We start from the raw sequence: 15,561 nt of genomic DNA on the forward strand, positions 1-15,561 counted from the left end.
TCATTACACCTGTTCAGTGTTCATTACATCTGTTCATTTTTCATTACACCTGTTCAGTGTTCATTACACCTGTTCAGTGTTCATTACACCTGTTCATTACACCTGTTCAGTGTTCATTACACCTGTTCAGTGTTCATTACACCTGTTCAGTGTTCATTACACCCGTTCATTGTTCATTATACCTGTTCAGTGTTCATTACACCTGTTCAGTGTTCATTACATCTGTTCAGTGTTCATTACACCTGTTCAGTGTTTATTACACCCGTTCAGTGTTCATTACACCTGTTCAGTGTTCATTACACCTGTTCAGTGTTCATTACACCATTCATTACACCTGTTCAGTGTTCATTACACCGTTCATTACACCTGTTCAGTGTTCATTACACCTGTTCAGTGTTCATTACACCTGTTTAGTGTTCATTACACCCGTTCATTGTTCATTATACCTGTTCAGTGTTCATTACACCTGTTCAGTGTTCATTACATCTGTTCAGTGTTCATTACACCTGTTCAGTGTTCATTACACCTGTTCATTACATCTGTTCAGTGTTCATTACACCTGTTCAGTGTTCATTACACCTGTTCAGTGTTCATTACATCTGTTCAGTGTTCATTACACCTGTTCAGTGTTCATTACACCTGTTCAGTGTTCATTACACCTGTTCAGTGTTCATTACACCGGTTCAGTGTTCATTACACCTGTTCAGTGTTCATTACACCTGTTCAGTGTTCATTACATCTGTTCAGTGTTCATTACACCTGTTCAGTGTTCATTACACCTGTTCAGTGTTCATTACATCTGTTCAGTGTTCATTACACCTGTTCATTGTTCATTACACCTGTTCAGTGTTCATTTCACCTGTTCAGTGTTCATTACACCTGTTCAGTGTTCATTACACCTGTTCATTACATCTGTTCAGCGTTCATTACACCTGTTCAGTGTTCATTACACCTGTTCAGTGTTCATTACACCTGTTCAGTGTTCATTACATCTGTTCATTTTTCATTACACCTGTTCAGTGTTCATTACACCTGTTCAGTGTTCATTACACCTGTTCATTACACCTGTTCAGTGTTCATTACACCTGTTCAGTGTTCATTACACCTGTTCAGTGTTCATTACACCCGTTCATTGTTCATTATACCTGTTCAGTGTTCATTACACCTGTTCAGTGTTCATTACATCTGTTCAGTGTTCATTACACCTGTTCAGTGTTTATTACACCTGTTCAGTGTTCATTACATCTGTTCAGTGTTCATTACACCTGTTCAGTGTTTATTACACCCGTTCAGTGTTCATTACACCTGTTCAGTGTTCATTACACCTGTTCAGTGTTCATTACACCATTCATTACACCTGTTCAGTGTTCATTACACCGTTCATTACACCTGTTCAGTGTTCATTACACCTGTTCAGTGTTCATTACACCTGTTTAGTGTTCATTACACCCGTTCATTGTTCATTATACCTGTTCAGTGTTCATTACACCTGTTCAGTGTTCATTACACCCGTTCATTGTTCATTACACCTGTTCAGTGTTCATTACACCTGTTTAGTGTTCATTACACCCGTTCATTGTTCATTACACCTGTTCAGTGTTCATTACACCTGTTCAGTGTTCATTACACCGTTCATTACACCTGTTCAGTGTTCATTACATCTGTTCAGTGTTCATTACACCTGTTCAGTGTTCATTACACCGTTCATTACACCTGTTCAGTGTTCATTACATCTGTTCAGTGTTCATTACACCTGTTCAGTGTTCATTACACCCGTTCAGTGTTCATTACACCTGTTCAGTGTTCATTACACCTGTTCAGTGTTCATTACACCGTTCATTACATCTGTTCAGTGTTCATTACACCTGTTCATTGTTCATTACACCTGTTCTGTGTTCATTACACCTGTTCAGTGTTCATTACACCTGTTCAGTGTTCATTACACCTGTTCATTACATCTGTTCAGTGTTCATTACACCTGTTCAGTGTTCATTACACCTGTTCAGTGTTCATTACACCTGTTCAGTGTTCATTACATCTGTTGAATTTTCATTACACCTGTTCAGTGTTCATTACACCTGTTCAGTGTTCATTACACCTGTTCATTACACCTGTTCAGTGTTCATTACACCTGTTCAGTGTTCATTACACCTGTTCAGTGTTCATTACACCCGTTCAGTGTTCATTACACCTGTTCAGTGTTCATTACACCTGTTCAGTGTTCATTACACCCGTTCAGTGTTCATTACACCTGTTCAGTGTTCATTACACCTGTTCAGTGTTCATTACACCTGTTCAGTGTTCATTACACCTGTTCAGTGTTCATTACACCTGTTCAGTGTTCATTATCCCTGTTCAGTGTTCATTACACCGTTCATTACACCTGTTCAGTGTTCATTACACCAAGTCCCTGATCAAGGCCCTTCTCCCCAGAATGCTTAGTTTGGCCGGGCGGCCAGCTCTACGAAGAGTCTTGGTGGTTCCAAACTTCTTCCATTTAAGAATGATGGAGGCCATTGTGTTCTTGGGGACCTTCAATGCTGCAGAAATATTTTGGTACCCTTCCCCACATCTGTTCCTCGACACAATCTTGTCTCGGAGCTCTACGGACAATTCCTTCCACCTCATGGCTTGGTTTTTGCTCTGACATGCACTGTCATCTGTGGGACCTTTTATAGACAGGTGTGTGCCTTTCCAACGTTCTATGGCTTGTTTTAAAAATAGTGATATTTAGGAAATGATATCATTTTCAAATAACTGAAAGTGAGAGGTTGTAATCTGAATATAGGGGAAAAGGCCATTCTTGAACATGGGGTGAGACATTCTTACTAATCTGCCAGAGAACCAGTTTGGATTTAAGTATAACTTGTGTGACTGAAGCCTTTAGTGAGAGGTCTAATGCTTTAATATTTAAATCATTTCTGTCATCTGAATTCATATTCATTATATCAATAGGCCCGTTTAATTTTGACTAACTTGCCGCACAATACAGTCAGGCTTGATCTGTATATCTGTAAACATTGAGATCATAATCAGTACAATACAATCAGGCTTGATCTGTATATCTGTAAACATTGAGATCATAATCAGTACAACACAGTCAGGCTTGATCTGTATATCTGTAAACATTGAGATCATAATCAGTACAACACAGTCAGGCTTGATCTTGTTCTGTTTCTTTAGTCGTACTGATGTGGTGGCAGTCACCCCATGGTTGGCACCCATCGTCTGGGAAGGAACCTTTGACCCTGACCTCGTCGACATAATCTACAAGTCCATGAACCTCACCATAGCAACCACAGTGTTTGCTGTTGGAAAGTGAGTAGCCTACAACTTTTCCCAAATATTCAAAAGGGAAGTTAAACTATCATTATTTTTACAACATTGAAACTACACTGAGTGTACAAACATTATGAACACGTGCTTTCTCCATAACAGATTGACCAGGTGAATCCAGATGAAAGCTATGATCCCTTATTGATGTCACTTGTTAAATCCACTTCAATCAGTGTAGACGAAGGGGAGGAGACAGGTTAAAGGAGGATTATTAAGCCTCGACACAATTGAGACGTGGATTGTGTATGTGTGCCATTCCGATGGTGAATGGGCAAGACAACAAAAAAACACTCAGTGTATGAGGACATAACCAGCTAATGTCACATGGCAGGTAATACAATATCATGATGTCATGATTCATGGCTTGGCTAAGATTTGAATAACTGTACTACTTTGTTTATTTCCTGGTAGACTGTAATTTCTGTTCAGAAACGGTTGAGTATGTCCTATACAGTCCTATGAGAATGACCATACAGTTACAGAGGGTTTCTGGCATCAGAATCGCAGGAGCCTGATACTGCCATTGTGCACTTGAGCAAGGCACCTTAAACCCTTATGTTATTTACAATTAACTGACAAAATAGTGGAAAACACTAGTAAATGAGGGATACAAAGTATATTGAATGTAGGTGCTTCCACACAGGTGTGGTTTCTGAGTTAATTAAGCAATTAACATCCCATTATGCTAACGGTCATGTATAAAAAGGCTGGGCTGACCATTATTTCAGTCATTCTTTTTGCTACCATGGCTATGCCCACAGATCAACAATGCCCCCATTTACAGGGCACAAGTGGTCACCTAATGGTTTGATGAGCATGAAAACGATGTAAACCATATGCCAGTCACCAGATCTCAATCCAAATGAGCCTGAGATAATGTTTCCACCACCATCAACAAAACACCAAATTATCCCTCCGATAGAGTTTCAGACACTTGTAGAATCTTTGCCAAGGTGCATTAGAGCTGTTCTGGTGGCTGTTGGTGGACCAAGGTGGCTGGTGGTGGCCCAATGTGGCTCGTGGTGGCCCAAGGTGGCTCGTGGTGGCCCAAGGTGGCTCGTGGTGGCCCAAGGTGGCTGGTGGTGGCCCAAGGTGGCTCGTGGTGGCCCAAGGTGGCTCGTGGTGGCCCAAGGTTGCTGGTGGTGGCCCAAGGTGGCTGGTGGTGGCCCAAGGTGGCTGGTGGTGGCGGCCCAAGGTGGCTCGTGGTGGCCCAAGGTGACTCGTGGTGGCCCAAGGTGGCTCGTGGTGGCCCAAGGTGGCTCGTGGTGGCCCAAGGTGGCTGGTGGTTGCGGCCCAAGGTGGCTGGTGGTGGCGGCCCAAGGTGGCTGGTGGTGGTGGCCCAAGGTGGCTGGTGGTGGCCCAACTCTCTATTAAGTACCCTTTATGTTGATGTTTCCTATATTTTGTCAGTTACCTGTGTGTCTTTAAATTCTGACAGATACGTACGCTTTCTCCAAGATTTCCTGGAAACAGCAGAGAAGCACTTCATGGTCGACTTCAACGTGCGCTACTACGTTTTCACTGATCGTCCCGACGATGTTCCATCAGTGAACCTGTCCCAGGGGAGACATTTGAGTGTGATCCAGGTCCCAGGTTCAAACCGCTGGCAGGAGATATCAGCCCGGAGGATGGAGATCATTCAGACAGCCATCGAACGTCAGATCAGCAGGGAGGCTGACTACATCTTCTGTCTGGACGTGGACAGCAAGTTCCATGCTCGCTGGGGGGCCGAGTCTCTGGGCAGGCTGGTTGCTGTGATTCACCCATGGTTTTACCAGCAGACCCGTGACCACTTCACATACGAACGGCGCCCAGCCTCGACAGCCTACATCCCCATGGATGAGGGAGACTACTACTACGCCGGGGCTGTGTTCGGAGGGTCCGTGGAGGATGTGTATACACTAACAAAGGTATGTCGGAACCAGCTTGAAGAGGACGCGAGGAATTCCATCGAGGCTGCCTGGCAGGAGGAGAGTCACCTCAACAGGTACCTGCTTTACAACAAGCCCAGCAAGCTGTTGTCTCCAGAGTACCAGTGGGATGACAAGAAGACCAAAACCAAAGAGGTCAAAGTCATTCGCTTCTCTTCTGTCATTAAAAACTATGCTGAAATTCGTCCCAATGTATAGGACTAGGAATTGGATATTCAACCGGCCGAAAAAAAACTTTATTGATTATGGTTAACGTTAGGTTAATTTCAGGTATTGCTTCACTGAGGTTTGGGTTAAGGTTAGGGAAAGGCATAAAATGTCACATTGGGTATACAGATGTCTGGCGCCATTCATTCTCTCTTGATGAAATACATACACTGTGTTTTATACCCTGAGGAAGACAGTTTGTCTGTCCAAACGTTGGATATTACATTTTTGCATTTGAGCTCCTAGGGTGTGCGGCTCTCCTTTATTTTCACTAAATATATACACTAACATAAAACTACTATTTTTAATGTACTATATATATCAGTCACTGTTGTAGTTTAGGGATAATAATATTCTTCACTTATAGGAAAGTATATATATTTTATTACCTTATTTATTCTGTAGACTATCGTGTATGTTGATTATTGGGAAAAATCTCAATAAATGTTTTTTTTTAAATACGATTATGTGTATTTTTCTTGAAATAAATATTTAACCGCTTTCAGAATGTTTGTGTTATTTCACTACTTGTTATATTTTCTATAGCCTAACTAAAAACAACATCTCCCCTGTTACAACGATATGCGGTGTATGAGGAACAAACCAGTGGTTTAGTGGAGAAATAGGGAATGTTGCAATGATTCCATCTATAGATTTGTACATCAGACAAGACACAGTGGTGGACTGAATTTCCATTTAGAAAAACTTCAGCATAATGTCAAAGTGGACCTGGCATTCCAGTCCAGAAACAACCCCTAACCACAATACATATACTGTAAACTGTAAGAAAACAAAGAAAAATACCCTTTTAAAAAGGTAATATGGAGGATTCCCTTCCTTGTGTAAAAACATCCTGCCAATGTCAAGGCAAAAGGGAAAATCCTTCAATTCAAGTCATACCATCTAATCAATGTTATGTGAGGGATAATCAACGAGGGGCTATGGGTTCAATGGAAAATAATGAACGACGTGGAAGGTGTGTTCTGTGACCCGCTAGAGGATTAGATTTGACAATGTAAAAACACAATACAACCACAGATGTGTACAATCCATTTAAAATGATTGAAGATGACAAGTTAAAATTGAAAATACATGAAAACAAAATATATACACAAAATTATAATATGAAAACAAATAGCTTCATTAATACTACATTGAACAAAAAATATCAACTCAACATGCAACAATTTAAAAGATTTTACTGAGTTACAGTTCTTATAAGGAAACCAGTCAATGTAAATTCATTCATTAGGCCCTTATCTATGGATTCAACATGACTGCAAATACAGATATGCATCGGTTGGTCAAAGATAACTTAAAAAAAGGTATGGGTGTGGATCAGACAGCTAGTCAGTATCTGGTGTAACCATCATTTGCCTCGCACATCTCCTTCGCCTAGAGTTGATCAGGCTGTTGATTGTGGCAGGTGGAATTCTGTTGATGCAGAGCGTCCCAAAACATGCTCACTGATTGACATATCTGGTGAGTGTGCAGGCCATGGAAGAATTGAGACATGTACAGCTTGTCACGCCCTGACCTGAGAGAGACAGTTTATTTCTCTATTTTGTTAGGTCAGGGTGTGGTTTGGGCATTCTATGATTTGTAATTCTTTGTTTTGGGCCGAGTATGGTTCCTAATCAGAGGCAGCTGTCTATCGTTGTCTCTGATTAGGAATCATACTTAGGCAGCCTTTTCCCACCTGTAGTTGTTTTCTGTTTAGTTTTCTGTACCTGACATAACTGTGCGCTTTTGTTTTCCCTGTGTTATTTTTGTTCGAGTGTTTGTTTGATTCAAATAAAAACGCTGCATCTTGGTCCCCTCTCTACGACAGTCGTTACAACGCCGAACTGCAATCAGATCAAGATACCGGCGAGGTTAACGAGCACGCAGATGAGCTCCCCTGAGACGGTTTCTGACAGGTAGAGCACAAATTCTTTGGTTGTGCAAACCCACAGTTTCATCAGCTGGCTGGTCTCAGATGGCTGGTCTCAGATGATCCAGCAGGTGATTTTGATCTGTTTTGGTACACAACTCCATTCCTCTGCACCAGTGTTAAGGAAATAGCTTTTTCCAGCCAGGCTCCTATAGCTCAGCGGTCTGATATTGGCAACACTGGCTCTGGTGTGATGGCTATGAGAGTCTGTAATGAAATTACAATAACCAGACAGGTAACTGAATGTCATGTACTACTTTAAAAACCATTAACAGTTTGATCTGCACCAACCAGAGATCAAATGGAAGCCAGTTCAGTTCCCTGAAAGATTATGATCAGATTGTTCTGGGTTGTTGCTGAGTTACTGTTTAGCCTGTTTTCCATTGTCTCTCTAAGCAGGGTGTTCCAGTTTGTGGAATTTAAACATGGTTGTCATGTTATTCAAACAATGGTGTAATCCAACTTATTTGGTTCCAGACAGTAATGAAGTGGAGGGTAAATGCACTTAAAAGCCATTTATCCACCTTTCATTATTTTGCCTATGCGTTTCCCCACCTCTTGTATAAAAATGAAGTTAAAGTAGAGGGAGTTTTACTTTAGTCATTGCGTATGGAGATCAGCCTTTCCCAACTACTTTAACTGGTTCCAGAGTAGCCTAAGAACACATGTTGTTTTGGTTTCTAATTTTGTTGGTTTCTCAGTATCTTGGCAGAGAACACACTGTAGGCCTAACATGGCATTTAAGATTGACGCTCTAGACCAGAACTCACTCTAGGACAGGTATTCTGTCTGATTCGCCTTTTCTTGGATACTAGCAAATAAAACGTTTAATTCAATATGATTATTAATGATAATTCTAAGGACTGTTGTCAGAAAAGGGAACATACAAAACTCAACGCACATAGTCACTAACTGCTATCTCTGTGAATGTGAATGCCTTTTATGTAAGTAGTGTCTCAGACTACTGTGGCAGTGAAAATGCTAAACTTAGATCTTTTTAAGGGGACTTCTATTTTGAAAACTCATTATGAATGATGTTGACTAAATGTGTTATGAAGATTGTTATGAATGATACTGCAGCTAGCCAATTAGGTAACGTGACTGAACAAAATGTAAACAAACGGTCAACAACCTCGACGCGCGAGTAGTTTTAAAACAGCCATTGGCGTGGTTTATGAATGTAAAATGCGGTCCTGGCAGTCCACTTTTGTAAGATAAATATGTTGCTCCTGCAATATGGGGAAGATCTTTTGACCAGGATGGGCGAGAAGCAAGCACTTTTAACTGTAGCAAATGGCGTAACCATTTCCACTGGCAGTCTGAGCAGTGTGTGCCAGTTCTTGTTATTCAAACATGGTTTCCGTTCTCCTCACCCATGAACCCCATCTATGTTTTTGTAAATATGTACAGTACAAGTCAAAAGTTTGGACACACCTTCTCATTCAAGGCTTTTTCTTAATTTTTTACTGTTTTCTACATTGTAGAATAATAGTGAAGGCATCAAAACTATGAAATAGTTCATATGGCATCGTGTAGTAAAAAAAGTGTTAAACAAATCAAAATATATTTGTGATTTTGGATTCTTCAAAGTAGCCCCCCTTTGTCTTGCTGACATCTTTACACAATCTTCAGAATCTCTCAACCAGCTTCACCTGGAATGCTTTTCCAACAGTCTTGGGTTCCCACATATGCTGAGCTCTTGTTGGCTGCTTTTCCTTCACTCTGCGGTCTAACTCATCCCAAACCATCTCAATTGGGTTGAGGCTGGGTGATTGTGGAGGCCAGGTCATCTGATGCAGCACTCCATTACTCTCATTCTTAGTCAAATAGTCCTTACACAGCCTGGAGGTGTGCTGGGACATTGTCCTGTTGAAAACAAATCATAGTCCCACTAAGAGCAAACCAGATGGGATGGTGTATTGCTGCAGAATGCTGTGGTAGCCATGCTGGTCAAGTGTATCTTAAATCGTAAATAAATCACTGACAGTGTCACAGCAAAGCACCACCACAGCTCTTTCTCCATTCCATGCTTCACTGTGCGAACCACACATGCGGATATCATTCATTCACCTACTCTGCGTCACACAAAGACACAGCAGTTGGAACCAAAAATCAGAAATTTGGACTCATCAGAACAAAGGACAGGTTTCCACCGGTCTAATGGTTGCTTTGTAGCAATTCGATCATGAAGGCCTGATTCATGCAGTCTCCTCTGGACACTTGATGTTGAGATGTGTCTGTTACTTGAAATCTGTGAAGCATTTATTTGGGCTGCAATATCTGAGGCTGGTAACTCTAATGAACTTACCTTCTGCAGCAGAGGTAACACTGGGTCTTCCTTTCCTGTGGCGTCCTCATGAGAGCCAGTTTCATCAGTGTTTGGTGGTTTTTGCGACTGCATTTGAAGAAACTTTCAAAGTTCTTGAAATGTTCCGTATTGACTGACATTCATGTCTTAAAGTAATGATGGACTGTTGTTTCTCTTTGAGCTGTTCTTGCCATAATATGGACTTGGTCTTTTACCAAGAAGGGCTATCTTCTGTATACCAACCCTACCTGTGACGATATGAGGTTGGACCCAGAAGCAGAGAAGAGACCAGATGAGGAATCAGTGGTTAAGGATAAACTAAAATACTTTACTGAGAAACGGTAACAGAAGGATCACAGTAACACTGGGAAAACAACAAACTATAGGGCTAGAAACTCACTCAGGAGACAAACACACACGGCAATCAAATCAAGCTACAGGAAAGGGAAACAGAAAACACACCTCTCTTAAAACCTGTTGGGGCTAGGGGGCAGTATTTGCATGGCCGGATAAAAAACGTACCCGATTTAAACTGGTTACTACTCTTGCCCAGAAACAAGAATATGCATATAATTAGTAGATTTGGATAGAAAACACTCAACAATTTCTAAAACTGTTTGAATGGTGTCTGTGAGTATAACAGAACTCATATGGCAGGCCAAAAACTGAGAAGATTCCATACAGGAAGTGCCCTGTCTGACAATTTGTTCTCCTTCTGTTGCATCTCTGTCAAAAATACAGCATCTCTGCTGTAACGTGACATTTTCTAAGGCTTCCATTGGCTCTCAGAATTCGCCAGAAAGTGGAATGATGTGTCTCCTGTCTCTGGGCGAAGAACAGCAGGAGTATTTGTTAGTGGTCAGGCTGGGAACAGTGACACTGGAGATGCGCGCTCATTTTTTTCTTTCAGCCTTTGAATGAATACAACGTCGCCCGGTTGGAATATTATCGCTATTTTACTAGAAAAGTAGCATAAAATTTATTTTAAAAAGCGTTTGACAGGCTTCGAAGTACGGTAATGGAATATTTAGAAATTTTATGTCACGAAATGCGCTCGCAAGTCACCCTTCGGATAGTGACTTGAACGCACGAACAAAACGTAGCTATTTCGATATAACTATGGATTATTTGGAACCAAAACAACATTTGTTGTTGAAGTCCTGGGAGTGCATTCTGACGAAGAACAGCAAAGGTAATCCAAATTTTCTAATAGTAAATCTGAGTTTGGTGAGGGCCAAACTTGGTGGGTGTCAAATTAGCTAGCCGTGATGGCCGGGCTATGTACTCAGAATATTGCAAAATGTGCTTTCGCCAAAAAGCTATTTTAAAATCTGACACCGCGATTGCATAAAGGAGTTCTGTATCTATAATTCTTAAAATAATTGTTTTGTATTTTGTGAACGTTAATCATGAGTAATTTAGTAAATTCACCGGAAGTTTGCATTGGGTGTGCTAGTTCTGAACATCACATGCTAATGTAAAAAGCAGTTTTTTGCTATAAATATGAACTTGATAGAACAAAACATGCATGTATTGTATAACAATGTCCTAGGAGTGTCATCTGATGAAGATCATCAAAGGTTAGTGCTGCATTTAGCTGTGGTTTTGTTTTTTGTGACATATATGCTTGCTTTGAAAATGGCTGTGTGATTATTTTTGGCAGGGTACCCTCCTGACATAATCTAATGTTTTGCTTTCACTGTAAAGCCTTTTTGAAATCGGACAATGTGGTTAGATAAAGGAGAGTCTTGTCTTTAAAATGGTGTAAAATAGTCATATGTTTGAAAAATTGAAGTTTTTGCATTTTTGAGGTGTTTGTAATTCGTGCCACGCTCTATCATTGGATATTGGTGAGGCGTTCTGCTTGCGGAACATCTAGATGTAAGAGGTTAAAACCATACAAAGCATCAAAGATAAATCTTCAAGAAGATAAGTCACTTGACAGAGAATTGTTACAGGATAGCCAAGAACGAATACCCCAGGAAGAATTGGACATGTGCAAAATGAAAGGGGCAATCCTACAATATAAGGTCTGACATTAGTAAATTATCCTTATCTTACCAAAGACATTGTTTAGATGTGCAGCAATATTGATACATGGGCTGAGCCATGTATCAATAGGGGGGAAGGATGGTAGAGCAGGTGATAGAACAGGTTAGGAAACACTGCAGGTTAGGAAAGAGTGGTGGCCTAGAGGATAACTACTTAATGGCATAGAGGATAATTACTTAAAAAGATCAACATTTTTGGTAGAATATCCACTCCAACATTTGGAAATGGACATTATTGAACTACTCCGAAGAGAGGGAAGAAGGGGTGTTTAACAATAATAAATAAGTATAGCAAATGGATAGAAGCGTTCCCAACTTACTTGGTGGACATGATTATGGTAACTAAAATATGAGATCAAGATATTATCCCTAGATTTGGTTTACTAGGATCTATCTCTTTAAATGATGGATGACATTTTAGCTAATCGGGTTGAACAAATAGAATGCCAGAGTTAGAGATACTAGAACAGGTAGACATAGAAGTTGAAGAAATACTAGCAGAGCACATGAGAAGACTGTTTGTTAACCAAACCCGTATGTCCAAGATTTTGTGTCCAACAGGTGAATTACAGGAGAAGGTGATTCACTCAATCCAACCAGGAGACTGGGTGTGGATCCATTCCCTGTGGAGAAAAGACTGGAAGCAGCCCCATTGGGAAGGCCCATACCAGATTCTGTTAACCTCTACGGGCTAGGGGGCAGCATTGAGAATTTTGGAAAAAATATGTGGCCATTTTTAACTGCCTCCTACACCAACTCCGAAGCTAGAATATGCATATTATTGTTCAGGTTTGGATAGAAAACACCCTAAAGTTTCTAAAACTGTTTGAATGGTGTCTGAGTATAACAGAACTCCTATGACAGGCAGAAACCTGAGAAGGTTTCATGCAGGAAGTACCCTGTCTGACAAAGTGTTGTTCTTGCTTCTGTTTATTGAAGAGTCAGGATCTTAGCTGTAACATGACAATTCCTAGGGCTCCAATAGGCTCTCAGAACCCGGGAAAAACCTGAACGATGACGAGGCAGCCTCAGGCTGAAACACAGAATCCCCTTTTCCAAGTGTCCCATCAGTGGACAATAGAATTAGGCGTGTGCACGATTCGCCCCCATGGAGAAATTTCATTCGGCTGTTTAGGCTCATTGCAGATTCCCGGTCGGAATATTATCGCTTTTCTACGAGATAAATGGCATAAAAATTGATTTTAAACAGCGGTTGACATGCTTCGAAGTACGGTAATGGAATATTTAGACATTTTTTGTCACGCCATGCGCCATGCTCGTGACCGTGATGTAGCATTCTGATAGTGTCTAGAACTCACGAACAAAACGTTGCTGTTTGGATATAACGATGGATTATTTGGGAGCAAACCTACATTTGTTATTGAAGTAGAAGTCCTGGCAGTGTATTCTGACGAAGAACAGGAAAGGTAAGAACATTTTTCTTATAGGAAATGTGATTTTGGTGAAGGCTGAACTGGGTGGGTGTCTAAATAGCTAGCCCGTGATACCTGATGTGTTGAATTGACTTTAAGCCTATACCATTGAAAAACAACTATTGCTTCCACAAGATGTCCCCAGCCTTTACAAAGTGTTTTGAGTGTTCTACAGTGAGATCTGACTGAAGAAGAGCCATGGAACGTGATGGCCCATTAGACACCTGGCGTGCGATTTGATGGTGGGTACTCTCATTCCAAAACGTTTTAAAAGAGAACCCAATGGTCCGCCTTGAATTTTATTCATGTTCTGGTTAAAAAAGGCCCTAATGATTTATGCGATACAACGTTTGACATGTTTGAACGAACGAAAATATATTTTTTCCGTTCTTGAAGTGAAGTGAAGTCCGGCTGGCTTAGATCATGTGCTACAACACGGAGGTTTTTGGACATAAATGATGAGCTTTTTTGAACAAAACTACATTCGTTATGGACCTGGGATTCTTTGGAAGTGACATCTGATGAAGAGAATCAAAGGTAATGGATTATTTACATAGTATTTTCGATTTTAGATCTCTCCAACATGGCGGTTAGTCTGTATCGCAATGCGTATTTTTCTGGCGCAGTGCTCAGTTTATTGCAAAGTGTGATTTCCCAGTAAGGTTAATTTTAAATCTGGCAAGTCCATTGCGTTCAAGAGATGTAAATCTATAATTCTTTGAATGACAATATAATATTTTACCAATGTTTTCTAATATTAATTAATTATTTTGTTGTCATGACTTGACTGCCGGTATTGGAGGGAAACGATTTCCTGAACATCAACGCCATAGTAAAACGCTGTTTTTAGATATAAATATGAACTTGATAGAACTAAAAATGCATGCATTGTCTAACATAATGTCCTAGGAGTGTCATCTGATGGAGATTGTAAAAGGTTAGTGCATAATTTTAGCTGATTTTATGGTTTTGGTGACGCCTGTCTTTGAATCGACAATACACTACACACAGCTATTGTCAATGTACTCTCCTAACATAACCTAACTTTATGCTTTCCCCGTAAAACCTTTTTGAAATCGGAAAACGTGGTTAGATTAAGAAGATGTTTATCTTTCAAAGGCTGTAAGTTAGTTGTATGTTTGAGAAATTAGAATTTTTACATTTATTTGGTTTCAAATTTGCCGCTCTTGAAATGCACCTGCTGTTGATAGGGTGCGCCACGGGGGACACGCTAACGTCCCACATAGCCCCAAGAAGTTAATGACATCATTGGGTTAACCTCTTACATCTAGATGTTCCGCTAGCAGAACGTCTGCTCCAATATCCAATGATGGGCGGGGCGCGAAATACAAACTCCTCTAAAATCCGAAAACTTCCACTTTTCAAACATATGACTATTTTACAGCTATTTAAAGACAAGACTCTCGTTAATCTAACCACACTGTCCGATTTCAAAAAGGCTTTACAGCGAAAGCAAAACATTAGATTATGTCAGCAGAGTACCCAGCCAGAAATAATCAGACACCCATTTTTCAAGCTAGCATATAATGTCACAAAAAACAAAACCACAGCTAAATGCAGCACTAACCTTTTATGATCTTCATCAGATGACACACCTAGGACATTATGTTATACAATACATGCATGTCTGTTCAATCAAGTTCATATTTATATCAAAAACCAGCTTTTTACATTAGCATGTGACGTTCAGAATTAGCATTCCCACCGAACACTTCCGGTGAATTTACTAAATTACTCACGATAAACGTTCACAAAAAGCATAATTATTTTAAGAATTATAGATACAGAAGTCCTCTATGCACTCGATATGTCCGATTTTAAAATAGCTTTTCGGATGAAGCACATTTTGCAATATTCTAAGTACATAGCCCGGCATCACAGGGCTAGCTATTTAGACACCCAACCAGTTTAGCCTTCACCAAAATCAGATTTCCTATAAGAAAAATGTTATTACCTTTCCTGTTCTTCGTCAGAATTCACTCCCAGGACTTCTACTTCAATAACAAATGTTGGTTTGGTCCCAAATAATCCATCGTTATGTTCCATCAACGAAGTTTTGTTCGTGCGTTCTAGACACTATCCCTATGGTAAATCACGGTCACGAGCATGGCGCAGAAAGTGACAAAACATTTCTAAATATTCCATTACCGTACTTCGAAGCATGTCAACCGCTGTTTAAAACCAATTTTTATGCAATTTATCTCGTAGAAAAGCGATAATATTCCGACTGGGAATCTGCCTGTCTGTAAACTGAGGGAAAAACCGAAAGCCGGGGGCGGGGCAGGTCGCAAGCGTAAGGCTTACTCCACTGATTGACCACTTAGCTTTTGCTCTCCTTTGT

General features: G+C 40.5%; 1 pseudogene; it reads left to right on the plus strand.

Moving 5' to 3' along the window:
* The first annotated feature begins 3,660 nt into the window (after window positions 1-3,660).
* LOC115183199 (globoside alpha-1,3-N-acetylgalactosaminyltransferase 1 pseudogene) lies at window positions 3,661-5,598 on the plus strand (annotated as a pseudogene).
* Window positions 5,599-15,561: the final 9,963 nt, after the last annotated feature.

Source organism: Salmo trutta, unplaced genomic scaffold, assembly GCF_901001165.1.
Source record: "Salmo trutta unplaced genomic scaffold, fSalTru1.1, whole genome shotgun sequence".
Classification (NCBI taxonomy): domain Eukaryota; kingdom Metazoa; phylum Chordata; class Actinopteri; order Salmoniformes; family Salmonidae; genus Salmo; species Salmo trutta.